We start from the raw sequence: 15487 nt of genomic DNA on the forward strand, positions 1-15487 counted from the left end.
TCACAGCAATGAGTTAGAAGCCCACATATATCCAGGTTCAGGGACCCAAGTTCACAGAGGCCCAGGGCAGAACACAGCGTAATTTGTTTGGAAGGGTAAGGGGTCATGAATAGTAAAAAAACATATTGAAAAAGAAGAGCAAGTTAGAGGATTCACACTTTCTGAGCACTGGCATGTCCTGGAACAAGGATAAATGTATTGACCAATGCAATCAAATTGAGAGTTCAGAAATAGACCCTCACATCTATGGCCAATTGACTTTTTATCCATCTTTATAATTTGATTTATATTTACATTTTATATAAATGGAATTATATAATATGTAGTACTTTGTGTCTGATTTCTTTCACTTAGCATAATGTGGTTTGTTTGTTTTTGCCTGATATTAACATCTTATAACATTAACATACTTTTGTTCAGTTTCAAAGAAAAACAGCCTTACATATGCAATATTACCCATATCCATATTTCACATGAGGTTTTACTATCCTATACAGACCATGTTACATGTTTTAGCTTTCCTTTTAATAATATACACGGCATTAGACTTCCCCTTTCAAGCACTGCCATACTTATATAATAGCACTGCTAGTTATAAACATTATGTTGTGTTTTCACATTTTCTGTACATTTCCAAAGGTTCACACATAAATTTTTTGCCAATTCTACACGAGCTAACCCTCAGCTTTCCATTCTCTAAAGTCATTCTATTTTCTGGTGATCCATATTCTAATTATTAACTCTAGGAGATTACACAACATATTCAGTTCGTAATAACACAATCATACAGTATTTGTCCTCCTATGTCTGGCTTGCTTCACTCAACATACTATTCTCCACGTTCATCCATGTTATCATATGCTTAATGACCTCATGTCTTCTTATATCTGCATAATATTCCATTGTGTATATACACCAGTTTCTTTACCCACTCATCAGTTGATGGACACCTGGGTCTTTTCCATCTTTTGGCAATCATGAATAATGCCACTATGAACATCAGTGCACAGACGTCTCTGTCACTGCTCTCATTTCTTCATGGTAAATACCCAGTAGTGGTATTGCAAGGTCATGTGGCAAGCCTATATTCAACCTCTTTAGGAACTTCCAAACAGTCCTCCACAGTGGCTGTACCATGAATAAGTGTTCCTATTTCTCCACATCCTCTCCAAAACTTGTAGTTTTCCGTCTTTTTATTAGTTGCCATTCTAATAGGTGTGAAATGATATCTCATTGTAGTTTTGATTTGTATTTCCCTAGTTGCTAGTGACGTTGAACATTTTTTCATGTGTTTATTTCACCATTTGTGTTTCTTCTTTGGGCAAATGTCTATTCAAATCTTTTGCCCATTTTTAAAAATCATGTCATTTGTTTTTTTGTTGAGCTGTGGGATTTCCTTATATATTCTGGATATTAAACCCTTATCAGACATTGATTTCCAAATATTTCCTCCCATTTAGTCAGCTGCCTTTTAACCCTTTTGACAAAGCCCGTTGAGGTGCAAAAGTGTTTAATTTTGAGGAGGTCCCATTTATCTATTTTTTTCTTTTTTTGCTCATGCTTTGGGTGTAAAGTCCAAGAAACCACCACTTATCACAAAATCTTTAAGATGTTTCCCAACATTTTCTTCTGGTAGTTTTATGGCCCCGGCTTTTATTTTTAAGGCTTTATCCATTTTGAGTTAATTTTTGTATATGGTATGAGATAGGGGTCCTCTTTCATTCTTTTTTTTTTTTAATTATGTATTTATTTTTTAAAATTACATTAAAAAAATATGAGGTCCCATTCAACCCCACCGCCCCCACCCCCCACTCCCCCCACAGCAACACTCTCTCCCATCATCGTGACACATCCATTGCACCTGGTAAGTACATCTCTGAGCATCACTGCACCCCATAGTCAATGGTCCACATCATAGCCCACACTCTTCCACGTTCCATCCAGTGGGCCCTGGGGGGATCTGGTTATGGATATCCAGTCCTCCCAGCACCATTTGTTAAGACACTGTCTTGTCCCATTAATATGGACTTGTTAGGCTTGTGAAAAACCTTTTGTCCATAGAGGTGAGGGTTTATTTCTGGACTCTCAATTCTATTCCACTGATAGATATTTCTATCTATCAATACCTAGCCAATATCATGCTGTTTTGACCACTGTAGGTTTGTAATATGCTTCAAGGTCAGCCAGTAAAGTCCTCCCATATTGCTCTTCTTTTTTAGAATGTGTTTGGCTGTTGGGGTGCACTTTCCCTTCCAAATACTTTTGGTAATAGCCTTTTTTATTTCTGTAAAGTAAGCTGTGGAATTTTGATTGGTATTGCATCGAATCTATAAATCAGTTTGGGTAGGATTGACATTTTCATGATATTTAGTCTTCCAAACCATGAACATGGAATGTCTTTCTACTTGTTCAGGTCTTCTTTGATTTCTTTTAGCATTTTTTTGTAATTTCCTGAATATAGATCCTGCGCTTCTTTGGTTAAATTGGTTCCTAGGGATTGGGGAATAAAATATGGAGTAGAGTGCACTTACTGGTAATCTACTATAGAAATGTTGCAACTCTAGCAATGGAAGAAATTATATCATTAATGTAGAGACAGTGGCCACTGGAGTTGCTGAAGGCAGGGAGAGGGAAACGGAGGTATGATATGGGGACATTTTTGGAACTTGGAGTTGTCCTGAATGATATTGCAGGGTCAGATGCAGGATGTTATATATCCTGCCATAACCCACTGAATGGACTGGGAGAGAGTGTAAACTACAATGTAAACTATAATCCATGCTGTGTAGCAGTGCTCCAAAATTTATTCATCAAATGCGATGAATGTACCACACAATGAAAGAAATTATTGATGTGGGAAAAGTGGGGGGTGTGGGGAGTGGAGCATATGGGAATCTCCTATATTTTTCAATGTAACATTTTGTGTGATCTATGTATTTTTTTAAATAAATAAAAATATAGATTAAAAAAGAAAAAAATTGATTCCTAGGTATTTGAATCTTTTTGTTGCTATTGTAAATGGAATTTTCCCCCTAATTTCCTCCTCAGATTGTTGAATACTAGCGTACAGAAACATTACTGATCTTTATGTATTGATCTTGTATTCTGCCACTTTGATGAACTTGTTTATTAGCTTAAGTAACTTTGTCATAGACATTTCAGAAATTTCTAAATAGAGGATCATGTCATCTGAAAATGGTGAGAGTTTTACTTGTTCTTTTCGTATCTGGATGCCTTTTATTTATTTTTTCTTGTCTAATTGTCCTATCTAGAACTTCTAGTACAATACGGAGTAACAGTGATGACAATAGGCATCCTTGTCTTGTTCCTGATATTAGAGGGAAAGCTTCAACCTTTCCCCATTGAGTCTGATGTTGGCTGTGGGTTGTTCATATACGCCCTTTATCATATTGAGGAATTTTCCTTCTATTCCTATCTTTCTTTCTTTTTTTTTTTTTAGGAAGGGAGACTTAAAGATTTTATTTCTAAAAGAAGAGACCCAATTGAATAAATGCCAGTTCAGGTCAAATAATTCTGAAAGATCCCATCAGAATCCGTTGGCACAGTCATTAATTTCTAAAGCCTATCTTTCAATATTAAGAAAAGTTGCTGGATTTTGTCAACTGTCTTTTTTGCAACAATAGAAGTGATCATGTGCTCTTTTCCCTTCAGTTTGTTAATGTGGTGTATTTTGTTAATTGATTTTCTTATGATGAACCAATAAATCCCACTTGGTCATGGTGTACAATTCTTTTGATATGCTGTTGGATTCTATTTGCAAGTATTTTGTTGAGAATTTTTGCATCTATGTGCATTAGAGAGATTGGTCTATAATTTTCTTGTAGTATATTTATCTGCCTTTGGTATTATGGTGACACTGGTTTCATAAAATTTGTTGGGGAATTTTCCCTCCTCTTCAATATTTTGGATGAGTTTATACAGGACTCGTGTTAAATCTTTTTCAAAATGCTTGGAAAAACTTACCTGTGAAGCCATCCATATGTCCCTGGATTTTCTTTGTTGGGAGTTTTTAAAAAATCCAGCTTTACTGAAATATAACTCACATACCATACAATTCACCCACTTAAATGTACAATTCTTCGGTGTTTTGTATGTTCATAAAGTTGTGCAACCAACCATCACCACAGTCAAGTTTATAACATTCACATCACCACATCACCCCCAAAAGAAACCTTGTACACATTAGCAGTCACTTCTCATTTCCTCTTCCCCCAAGCCCTATGCAAATACTAATCCACTTTCTTCTTTTTTTCACTTAAAATTTTTTTTTAAGATAAGATGTGACATCGGGGTCCTCTTTCCTTCTTTCAGCTATGGATATCTAATTCTTTAAGCACCATTTGTTGAATGGGTTGTTCTGCCCGAGCTGTGTGAGTTTGACAAGCTAGTCAAAAATCACTTCACCATACCTGTGGGGGTCTGTTTCTGAACCATAAATTTGGTTCCATTGGTCAATTGTGTCTGTCTTTAGGTCAGTACCATGCTGTTTTTACCACTATAGGTAGGTATTATGAGTTAAAGTCTGGAGATGAGGGTTCACTTTTCCTTTTTATGATGTTTCTGGTATTCAGGACTCCTTACCCTTCCAAATAAATTTAATGATCATGTTTTCAATTTTTTCTTTAATGCTGGTGGAATTTTTATCAGGATTGCATTAAATCTGTATATCAATTTGAGTAGAATTGACATCTTAATGATATTTAGTCTTCCAATCCATGAGCATGGAATGTTCTTCCAGTTATTTAGGGCTTTTTTGACCTTTCTCACACCTTATCCAAAAATTAACTATAAATGGATCAAAAAACTAAAAATAAAAGCAAGAACCATAAAACTTCTAGGAGAAATTATTGGAAAATATCTTTAAGACCTGGTGGTAGGTGGTGGATTCTTAAAGGAGATAAGAAAAGGACTGAGTGGACTACTGATGTTTAACATACGTAGAAGTTTTAATTAGCTTTACTGTTAAATTGTGGAAATGTATGGAGTGGATGGTAACACACAGTGAGTAACAGCTAGTTTATAAATGCGGATGTGTAGGGAGCCACCCGCTGTGAAGCCTATTCTCAGCCCTTCACAACATGGCAGAATTCACAAATCTACTCTGTCATTTCCTTGTTCTTCTTCCTCCCTGCTCCTTTGTTCTCCGTTTCCCGCCACTGCCCAGGCGAATACAGCAATGTGCAGGCACAAGGCGCGAAACTCTGCATACCAGACAAAAGCTTTCAACCAATCCCCTCCTTGGACATCTGCCACCCGTGAAACCAGCCTATCACTCCTGAGCACATCCCCTTTTTTCTCTATATATTCCCGTGTTTTACCTCCAATAAATGCAGCTTGATCAGAATACTGTCCTGCTGTCATTCTTCATGTCTCTCTTGTCCCATACCATTCTATCCTCACAGGTCCTGGAGCCTCCGTTGATCGTCCCGTGAGCCGGGACATTTTTGGCGCCCAATGTGGGGCTGAGACCTCTGAGGGATAGAACGCTGCACTAAAGAAGAGAGCTCTCTCACTCACTGCACCCGGGATCACCATGAGGGACTTGCTCGTGAGACAGATCCGTTGAGGAATCACCCAGTGTCAGCAAAAGGAAGAAAGAAAAGAAAAAAGAAAAGTAAAAAGAAAAGTAAAAAGGTAGGCCCCCTCCCCATCATGGGACAAGGAACATCCCAGCATAGTTTGTATATGAAACAATTAAAAGAGGCACTCAAGGCACGAGGAACTAGAGTTAAGAAAAAGGATCTCACACGTTTTTTTTAATTTTTGTTAAAAACCTGCCCGTGGTTCCCCAGAGAAGGTACCATAGATCATAAATGTTGGATAAGAGTTGGAGACTGTTTACAAGACTACTATAAAACTTTTGGACCAGAAAAGGTCCCAGTTACTGCCTTTTCTTATTGGAATCTTATTTCTGAAACCCTAAAAGTTCATTTTTCCACTTCAGACATTCAGGAACTTTGCAAAAAGGGAGAGGAAGCTTTGAAAAAGCACTCACGCTCCACTTCAGCATGCAGCTCAGTAATTATCGATATGCCTGCTGAAAGCCCCCCTGATAAAAACCCCACTGAAAGTAGGCCAAATACCCCAATCAGTCAAGCTAGCATGCCACCCGATCAAATTGAAATTGAACCAGAGATAAAAATCCTTCCCCCTTTTGAAAATCTAGAAACTAAACCAAAGGCTAAAATCCCTTCCAGGTCCAAAATAAATTCCCTTCCCCCATTTCGGCCACCCCCTTATTACCCTGAATTCCCCAATCCATATTCTCAGTACTATCCAGCCGCGTCCCTGCTTCAAGTCTATGCCTTAGAAAGGATGACAAAAAATCTCCGGCTACACGCCAATCATTTTAAAGAAACCATTGACCAAGAGCGACAGCTGGCCGCTGGTTTACTCACCGAGCTCCAGTCAGCAACTCAAACCATTGCTGCCCTGGCACTCCCAGAAAATGCCCACTTACGCCGTTCCCATTGTGCTCATCATACTTATGCCTTCCCGGTCACACGTAGTCAGGACAGAAGCCTTGCCGCTACCTCCCAAGATGGCGCCGGTACCTCCCAAGATGGCGCCACCAGCTCTCAAAATGGCGTTGCCAATTCCCAAGATGGCACTGCTAACTCCCAAAATGGCGCTTCAGGTAGCGAAAGTGAAGAAGACCCCCCCAGCTCTGACAAGGGAGAACAAGAGGAAGTTAGTACCACACGGAGAGAACGAGAGGAAGTTTGTACTACCACAACAGCTAAATATAAGACACTTAGTTTAAAATATTTAGAAAAATTTAAAAAGGCCGTGAATGATTATGGCGCCACCGCCCCCTTCACGCTCACCTTATTGGAAAGTCTCAGTGAGAAAGAACTCACTCCCAACGATTGGTTTCAATTAGCCAGAGCTGCCTTGTCCGGCAGCGATTTCCTGTTGTGGAAATCCGATTATGAAGAGCACTGTAAAAAATATGCCACCCGTAATGCCCGTAAAACCGCCTCTAAAAAATGGACATTAAACAAATTTTTAGGTCAAAGCCCCTACCACCAAAATGACCAACAAGCTCAATTTCCCCCCGGCCTTATAGCACAGATACAAACAGCTGCGCTTAGAGCATGGAAGAAACTTCCACAAAAGGGTGCTGCCACTGCCTCTCTTGCTAAATTAAGGCAAGGACCCAATGAAACATATACCGATTTCCTCAGCCGCCTACAAAATATGGCTGAGCGTTTATTTGGGGCCAGTGAGAGTGATAGTGATTTTATTAAACACCTGGCTTTTGAAAATGCCAACGATGCCTGTCAAGCCGAATCCGCCCTTTTTGCAATACCGATCTTAATAATTACATAAAACTTTGTTCTGGCATTGGACCCACTCAAACTCTAGGAATAGCCATTGGCGCCGCCCTCCAAAATTTTGCAGCACAAACTAAGCCTCCAACATGCTATAACTGTAAACAACCTGGCCATTTTTCAAAAAATTGTCCCGTACCAAAAGTCAATTCCTCCTCATCCATCTCTAAGAACTCTTCATTGTGATCCTCTATTTGCCCCCGTTGCAAAAAGGGATTTCATTGGGCATCCGATTGTCATTCCCGCACAGATATTAATGGCCAACTCCTTAAGTCTAAGCCCCAGGGAAACTTGCAATGGGGCCAGCCCCAGGCCCCAACCAGGACAAACCCAGGGGCAATACGGTTTGTTCAACCCTCCCCAGTCGCAGTCCCTGCGCTCCCAACCATAAACCATGCTGCCGTATCTCAGACCTATGGAGGGCCACAGCAGGGAGCGCAGGAATGGACCTCTGTACCGCCTCCGAGTCAATATTAACCCCAGAAACCAGCCCTCTCCTCATACCTACAGGAGTCTATGGGCCTTTGCCCCCAAATACCTTTGGTCTCATTTTAGGAAGAGCTAGTGTCACCCTACGCGGAGTCCAAATTATCCCAGGTGTGCTAGATAATGACTTTAGAGGTGAAGTACAAGTAATTGCAACCACCTCAGACAATATTATCCCTATTCCCTCTGGCGCTCGAATAGCACAACTTATAATACTCCCCATCCAACATGTTAACTCAAACTTTAAAAAACTCCAGCACCCCACAGAGGGCCCTGGATCCTCCGACATTTTTTGGGCACAACCAATATCCCACAATCGACCCACATTAAAACTAAAACTTAATGGCAAGCTATTTGAAGGGATCTTAGACACGGGGGCCGACTCCACAGTTATATCTTCAAACCACTGGCCAAAATCCTGGCCCCTCACGGCCGCTGCCACCCACTTAAAAGGAATAGGTGAAGCCACAAATCCCCTACAAAGTTCACAAACCTTAAAATGGGAAGATGAGGAAGGAAACACTGGTACAGTTATACCATATGTTATCCCCCATCTCCCCGTTAACCTCTGGGGCAGAGACATTCTAACTCAAATGAAAGTTTTCATGTGCAGCCCCAGTGATGCAGTCACTGCCCAAATGCTTAAAATGAATTTTCTCCCTGGCAAAGGCCTAGGCAAAACTAATCAAGGAATAAAACAGCCCATCTCTATAACACCTAATACAGCTAAAACAGGACTCGGGATCTCCCAAAATTTAACCTGATGGCTATTGACATCCCTGTACCCCATGCTGAAAAAATTTCCTGGAAATCCATGGAACCAGTACGGGTTGCTCAATGGCCCCTAACTCAGGAAAAAACCCTAGCGGCTATAGAGTTAGTACAGGAACAACTTAACGCCGGACATATTGAACCTACTCAGTCCCCTTGGAACACCCCCATTTTTGTTATAAGAAAAAAGGCAGGCAAGTGGAGACTATTACAAGATTTACGAGCTGTAAACAAAGCAGTGGTGCCCATGGGGGCACTGCAGCCCGGTCTCCCTTCACAAGTCGCTATTCCTATTGACTTTCACAAAATAGTTATAGACCTAAAGGATTGTTTTTTTTCCATACCGCTTCACCCAAAAGATAGGCAACACTTCGCCTTTAGTGTCCCTCAAATCAACTTTTAAGGCCCTATGCCCTGATTTCAATGGAAAGTCCTGCCACAAGGCATGGCAAATAGTCCAACTCTATGTCAGAAATTTGTTGTCAACGCTATTAATCCCATCCGGCAACTATGGCCACAAATTTACATCCTTCATTATATGGATGATATCCTGTTAGCAAGTCTAGACTTATCCAATCTACACCTTTGTTTTCAAGACCTTCTAAAAAACTTAACTGCAAGAGGTCTTCAAATAGCCCCTGATAAGGTGCAAATCTCAAACCCCTTTTCCTATTTGGGCTTCGAGCTTTGGCACCAACAAGTCTTAACACCCCGTGTTCAACTGCGAACCTCCCATCTCTTAACCTTAAATGATTTCCAAAAACTTCTAGGAGACATTCAATGGCTCCGCCCCTACCTAAAACTACCCACGGAAACCCTTTTGCCACTCTATAATATCTTTTTTTTTTTTTTTTTTTTTAGATGATGGATGTGGCTTTTATTGAATATTATTATGCATAAATAAATATCGTGGAGTAGTTGATTCATTTCCAAAATAATGATATCTTTTCTCTTTCAACTTTTGTGAATACTCAAGTATCCTAAGACTTCCTTTATTACCCACTACTTGATTATCATTTACTAAATATTTTTGTCATACTATACAGAGCATATAAATCATATGAACATTATACATACGGAGATTACGTTCTAAATTAGTTATTTTTTTGCTTGATAGTATTCCATTTATTTAGCTATTTCCCAAAAATCATCCTAGGGTCCTAAAATGCAGTCTTTTTTTTTTTTTTAATTTTTTTATTTTTTATTGACTTTGTAATAATATTACATTAAAAATATATATGTGAGGTCCCATTCAACCCCACCCCCCCACCCCCCCTCTCCCCCCCCCCCCCACAACACTCGTTCCCATCATCATGACACATCCATTGGATTTGGTAAGTACATCTTTGGGCACCTCTGCACCTCATATACATTGGTTCACATCATGGCCCATACTCTCCTCTATTCCATCATGTAGGCCCTGTGAGGATTTACAATGTCCGGTGATTACCTCTGAAGCACCATCCAGGGCAGCTCCATGTCCCGAAGACGCCTCCACCTCTCATCTCTTCCTGCCTTTCCCCATACCCTTTGTCCATTATGTCCACTTTTCCCAATCCAATGCCACCTCTTCTATGTGGACACTGGATTGGTTGTGTCCATTGCACCTTTATGTCAAGAGGAGGCTCAGATTCCACCTGGATGCTGGATGCAATCCTCCCATTTTCAGTTGTAATCACTCTAGGCTCCATGGTGTGGTGGTTGTCCTTCTTCACCTCCATCTTAGCTGAGTGTGGTAAGTCCAATAAATCAGATTGTAGGTGCTGGAGTCTGTTGAGGCTCAGGATCTGGCTAACACATTGTCAGTCCAGAGATTCAAATCCCCTAAATATATCTTAAACCCTTAAAGGGTGACGCAAACCCCTCCTCTCCCCGAAGCATAACGCCAAAAGCAATGCAAGCGCTCATCTTAATAAATCAAGCCATCCAAAATCAAACCTGTTATCAAATAAACTATCACCAACCTTTAATTTTTATAATTCTAGCTACAGTCCATACACCTACAGGAGTTTTTTGGCAAGCAAACATAAAACAGTCAAATGGACAGGATCACCCATTGCTCTGGGTTCACCTCTCAGCTACCCCACCCAAGGTGCTTTCATCATACATTTCCCTTATAGCTGCCCTCATAATAAAAGGCCGACAAACGAGTCGCCAATTATTTGGAAAAGACCCTGACTCCCTTATTGTTCCGTATGCTCAGGATCAAATCCATTGGCTCTCCCAAACCGATGACGAATGGGCTATTGCATGCTTTTCGTTTTCAGGCGACATTGATAACCACTACCCTAGTGACCCATTAATTCAGTTCACCAAAATCCATCAATTCACCTTCCCTAAAGTCACTAAAACAAAACCTATAGACTCTGCCACCTTAGTCTTTACTGATGGATCAGCTAATGGAACTGCAGCATACGTCATACAGGGTCAAGCCTTTCCCATATGTTCTCCCTATACTTCAGCCCAACTTGTCGAGCTCTATGCAGTCTTGCAAGTTTTCTCCCGCCTTCAAAACCAACCCTTTAATTTATACACTGATAGTGCATATATAGCCCAATCTATACCGTTATTAGAAACCACTCCACTTATCAAGCCCTCTTCCAATGCAGTCCCCCTATTCTCACAGCTGCAAAAACTAATTCTTAAAAGGCAGCACCCCTTCTTCGTAGGGCACCTCCGTGCCCACCAAAACCTACCAGGCCCTCTAGCAGAAGGCAATGCATTAGCAGACGCTGCCACTCAGCTAATATGTCCCAATCTTTGCAACCCTTTTACCTTAGCTACCCAAGCCCATGCACAACATCACCTAAATGCAAACACTCTCCGACTAAAATACAATATTACTAGAGAACAAGCAAGGGAAATTGTTAAAACCTGCAAAAATTGTGTGACCCAATTGCCAGTCCCTCACATAGGAGTCAACCCAAGAGGGCTTATCCCAAACGAAATCTGGTAAATGGATATTACCCACTTTGCCAATTTTGGGCAACTCAAGTATATTCATGTTTGCGTTGACTCATACAACGGATTCATTCTAGCTAGTTTACAATCAGGAGAAGCCTCAAAACATGTTATTTCTCATTTACTACTTTGTTTCACTATTTTAGGCCAACCCAAGCTCATTAAAACAGATAATGGGCCTGGATACACGGGAAAAAATTTTCAAACCTTTTGTCAAAAATGACAAATCATACATAATACGGGAATACCGTACAACCCCCAAGGCCAAGGAATAGTAGAACAGGCACATTGCACTTTAAAAAACGCCTTGTGCCGTCTAGCCAACAGCACTCTCAATCTCACAAAACAACGCCCCTGAGATCTTTTACATCATGCTCTCTTTGTCCTCAACTTCCTAACACTGGATCAAGAAGGGCACTCTGCAGCCGATAGGCACTGGCATCCTAAAACACAAGTGCAACAAGCCACTGTTATGTGGCGCGACCCTGCAACATCAAAATGGAATGGGCCCGACCCCGTTATCATCTGGGGGCAAGGCTCTGCTTGCATATATGACCAAGAAAAAGAAGGCCCTCGCTGGCTTCCAGAAAGATTAATAAGACACATTAACCCTCCACTGTTAGAGAAAACCCCTCTCCCCTCTAACGATAACATTTCCAGGGCTCAAACTCCTCCCTGAGAAAAGAAATCTTTTTCTTTTCCAGCACGTCACTAGTGAAAAACCACCAGCCTAGCTGTAACCCGCACAGGACAATCTCATCGGATTTCAAGTCCTGGGTAAAGAATCTACATACGACCTACAACTTAAGGACGCTCAGAGTACAGGTTTGGCCCCATCACTAAAGCCACATGATTTATTGCCACTTAAACTATTGGCTCTTGCCAATTGGTTTTCTGGCATTACTGCTCGCAACCGGATCAGCAACCGTTGCCCCAAAAGATTGGAACCTGCTAGAAAAAACCCTTCTTGCCGTAACGTATTTGTGCATTGTGGGGTGCTTCATTCTGCTAATTTGCCTCACCTGAGCACCTATAGCCCCTGGTGACATGGCCCCATTAAACCTACTGCCATACAAGGCTGTCACCTTACACTTTCTCCTACAGAATGTACTCAATAACCTAAGCACCACTTCCCTCACTCTCAACCCTCACCAGCCCTGGAAGTGGTCCCTAATATGATGGGAAGATTCAGCAACTGTAACCTCTACCGTCACTGCAGGATCCCCCTCCTTTACTGTTAATGCCACTGATCTGTTTCTCCCCGGCACCTTTCCCTCCCCCAATAGCAACACAAATAATCCTAGAAAAGGAGGCCGAGCTGGTGTCCGCCTGAACATCAACCAAGGCCGATACTATATGTGCCCAGCCTCAAACCCCGGAAAGGCCTATTGCAATGCTCCAAACGAATATTATTGTGCATATTGGGGGTGTGAAACATTAGCCATTGGCTGGGCAGTTAACCCTCCAGACAAATATTTACGACTAGCGTGGACCCCTCCTGCATGCCGTCCTTCCTCTACTAATTGGCTTGGTCAAACCAGCTCAACCAACTGCAAAGGATTAAATCTCACCGTACAGCTCCCCAATGACCTATCTTGGAAAACGGGTCGAACCTGGGGCTTCAGAGTGTATATATCAGGAACTAACCCTGGGACTCTTACTTTAATAAAAAAGGAAGAGGTATCACAGCCACCATTCCCCATCGGGCCAAATGTAGTGCTTGCTCCCCCTCCTCACCAAACTCCGCCCCAATCCCCAAAAATCGTAATTACCCCTCCTCACACATCTACCAATCAAACTGTTTCAACTCATTTTTCCTCTGCTACCAGTCTCACATTGTCACCCTCAAAACCTTCCATGAAACTCAAACCAATCTATAACCCGCTTTGGTCAGTGCTCCAAGCCGCCTTTCTCTCCCTAAACTCCTCCCAGCCTAACTTTACCCGTAGTTGTTGGTTATGTTTTTCTGCCAACCCCCCTTTTTATGACGCTGTAGCCCTTAATACCTCATTTAATATTTCAAATGAGAATAACCCTCCCCAATGTTCTTGGAATATAACAAAAATCGGCCTCACCATGCAATCCGTTATTCACTCTGGACATTGTGTTGGTAGTGTCCTCTCCTCCTTTAACAAAGTCTGTGCACAGTCATCCTCTCCATCAACAGGTAAATTCTACATTCCCCCTACAGGGGCAAAATGGCTATGCTCTTCCACAGGACTTACTTCTTGTGTATCGGTGAAAGTCCTTAATGAAACAAATGAAGCGTGCCTCTTAGTAGCTGTGCTGCCCCGTGTTGGCTTCCATAGAGGAGAAGACCTTTATCAATACTGGGACGCACAGCCTCCAACTATGTATAGGGAAAAAAGAGAACTTGTTACGGCTGTCACTATTGCCTCCCTTTTAGGTATTGCTGGCCTAGGTACCGGAACCGCCGCTGTCATTCTCCATACACAAGGTTTTTCCCACTTGAGGGCTGCCATAGATGAAGATTTAGCACGCATTGAAAACTCCATCACCCATCTCGAGAAATCCCTTACATCCTTATCAGAAGTTGTCCTCCAGAACAGGAGAGGTTTGGATCTACTTTTCCTTAAACAAGGAGGGCTTTGTGCCGCACTAGGCGAAGAATGTTGCTTTTACGCTGACCATTCTGGCTTAGTCAAAGACTCCATGTCCAAACTTAGGGAAGGAATAGCAAACCGCAAACGCGAGCGGGAAGCCCAAGGAAGTGCCTCCTGGGGATTTAACGGAATCCTTCCTTACACCCTCCCCATAATAGGCCCCTTAATAATCATACTCCTTATAATATCCTTTGCACCATGGGCCATAAAAAGAATTATACAACTAGTAAAGACCAAATTGATTCCGCTCTCAGCAAGCCTATCCAGGTGCACTATCACCGACTTTACCTCGCTGATCAAGGTATATCTTTAGACTAACTAACTGCTGCCCACTCTCACGGGTAAAAAAGCCCCCTCCTATGGGGACAGCACGTAACTTGAAACTATGCTTTAAACAAACTACCAACCTTTAAAAATTCAAATTCCTTATGTTGTCTCATTTGCTATCATGTACGCTAATAGCATTTCTTTGCCTGTCCCCCCCCTTACAGTCACCCCCTCCACCTCTCTTATCACAGCTTAACCTTCTCTGATTAATCTATATCACAGGACGGTTTTGGCAAAAATCCAGTGGCTTGGACGAGTAATGGGCACCCTAGCCTAACAAGACCGGGGCGAGTGTGGCCACAACACCCAATCTCAGGGCATCATGCTTGTCACATGCGGTTTATGGAAGCTCCCCATTATAGCTTGCTGTAATTGCAGGCCATCTGCTGAGGCGCTGGACTGGTTAGCCAATGACGGGCAACTGGACTGACCCATCAGTCAACCTAAGACAGGGACTTGGCCTTTTGCTGCCATGATTCCCAGTGACGGGTAAGACTGATCGCATACCGGGTAAGATAAATTGCTTACCGGGTGCAGTCCCGACCTAAGACAGGCACAGCCCCTCTTTCAGCATGGAGCACCCTTCAGCCATATGCCATCACTAAAAATGCCCTGCGCTGTCACAAACCGTTGCCAACTGTTCTTATTAAACAGAGAAAGGGGGAATTTTGTAGGGAGCCACCCACTGTGAAGCCTATTCTCAGCCCTTCACAACATGGCAGAATTCACAAATCTACTCTGTCATTTCCTTCTTCTTCTTCCTCCCTGCTCCTTTGTTCTCCGTTTCCCGCCACTGCCCAGGTGAATACAGCAAAGTGCAGGTGCAAGGCGTGAAACTCTGCATACCAGACAAAAGCTTTCAATCAATCCCCTCCTTGGACGTCTGCCACCCGTGAAACCAGCCTATCACTCCTGAGCACGTCCCCTTTTTTCTCTATATATTCCCGTGTTTTACCTCCAATA

The sequence above is a fragment of the Dasypus novemcinctus genome, chromosome X, assembly GCF_030445035.2.
Source record: "Dasypus novemcinctus isolate mDasNov1 chromosome X, mDasNov1.1.hap2, whole genome shotgun sequence".
Classification (NCBI taxonomy): domain Eukaryota; kingdom Metazoa; phylum Chordata; class Mammalia; order Cingulata; family Dasypodidae; genus Dasypus; species Dasypus novemcinctus.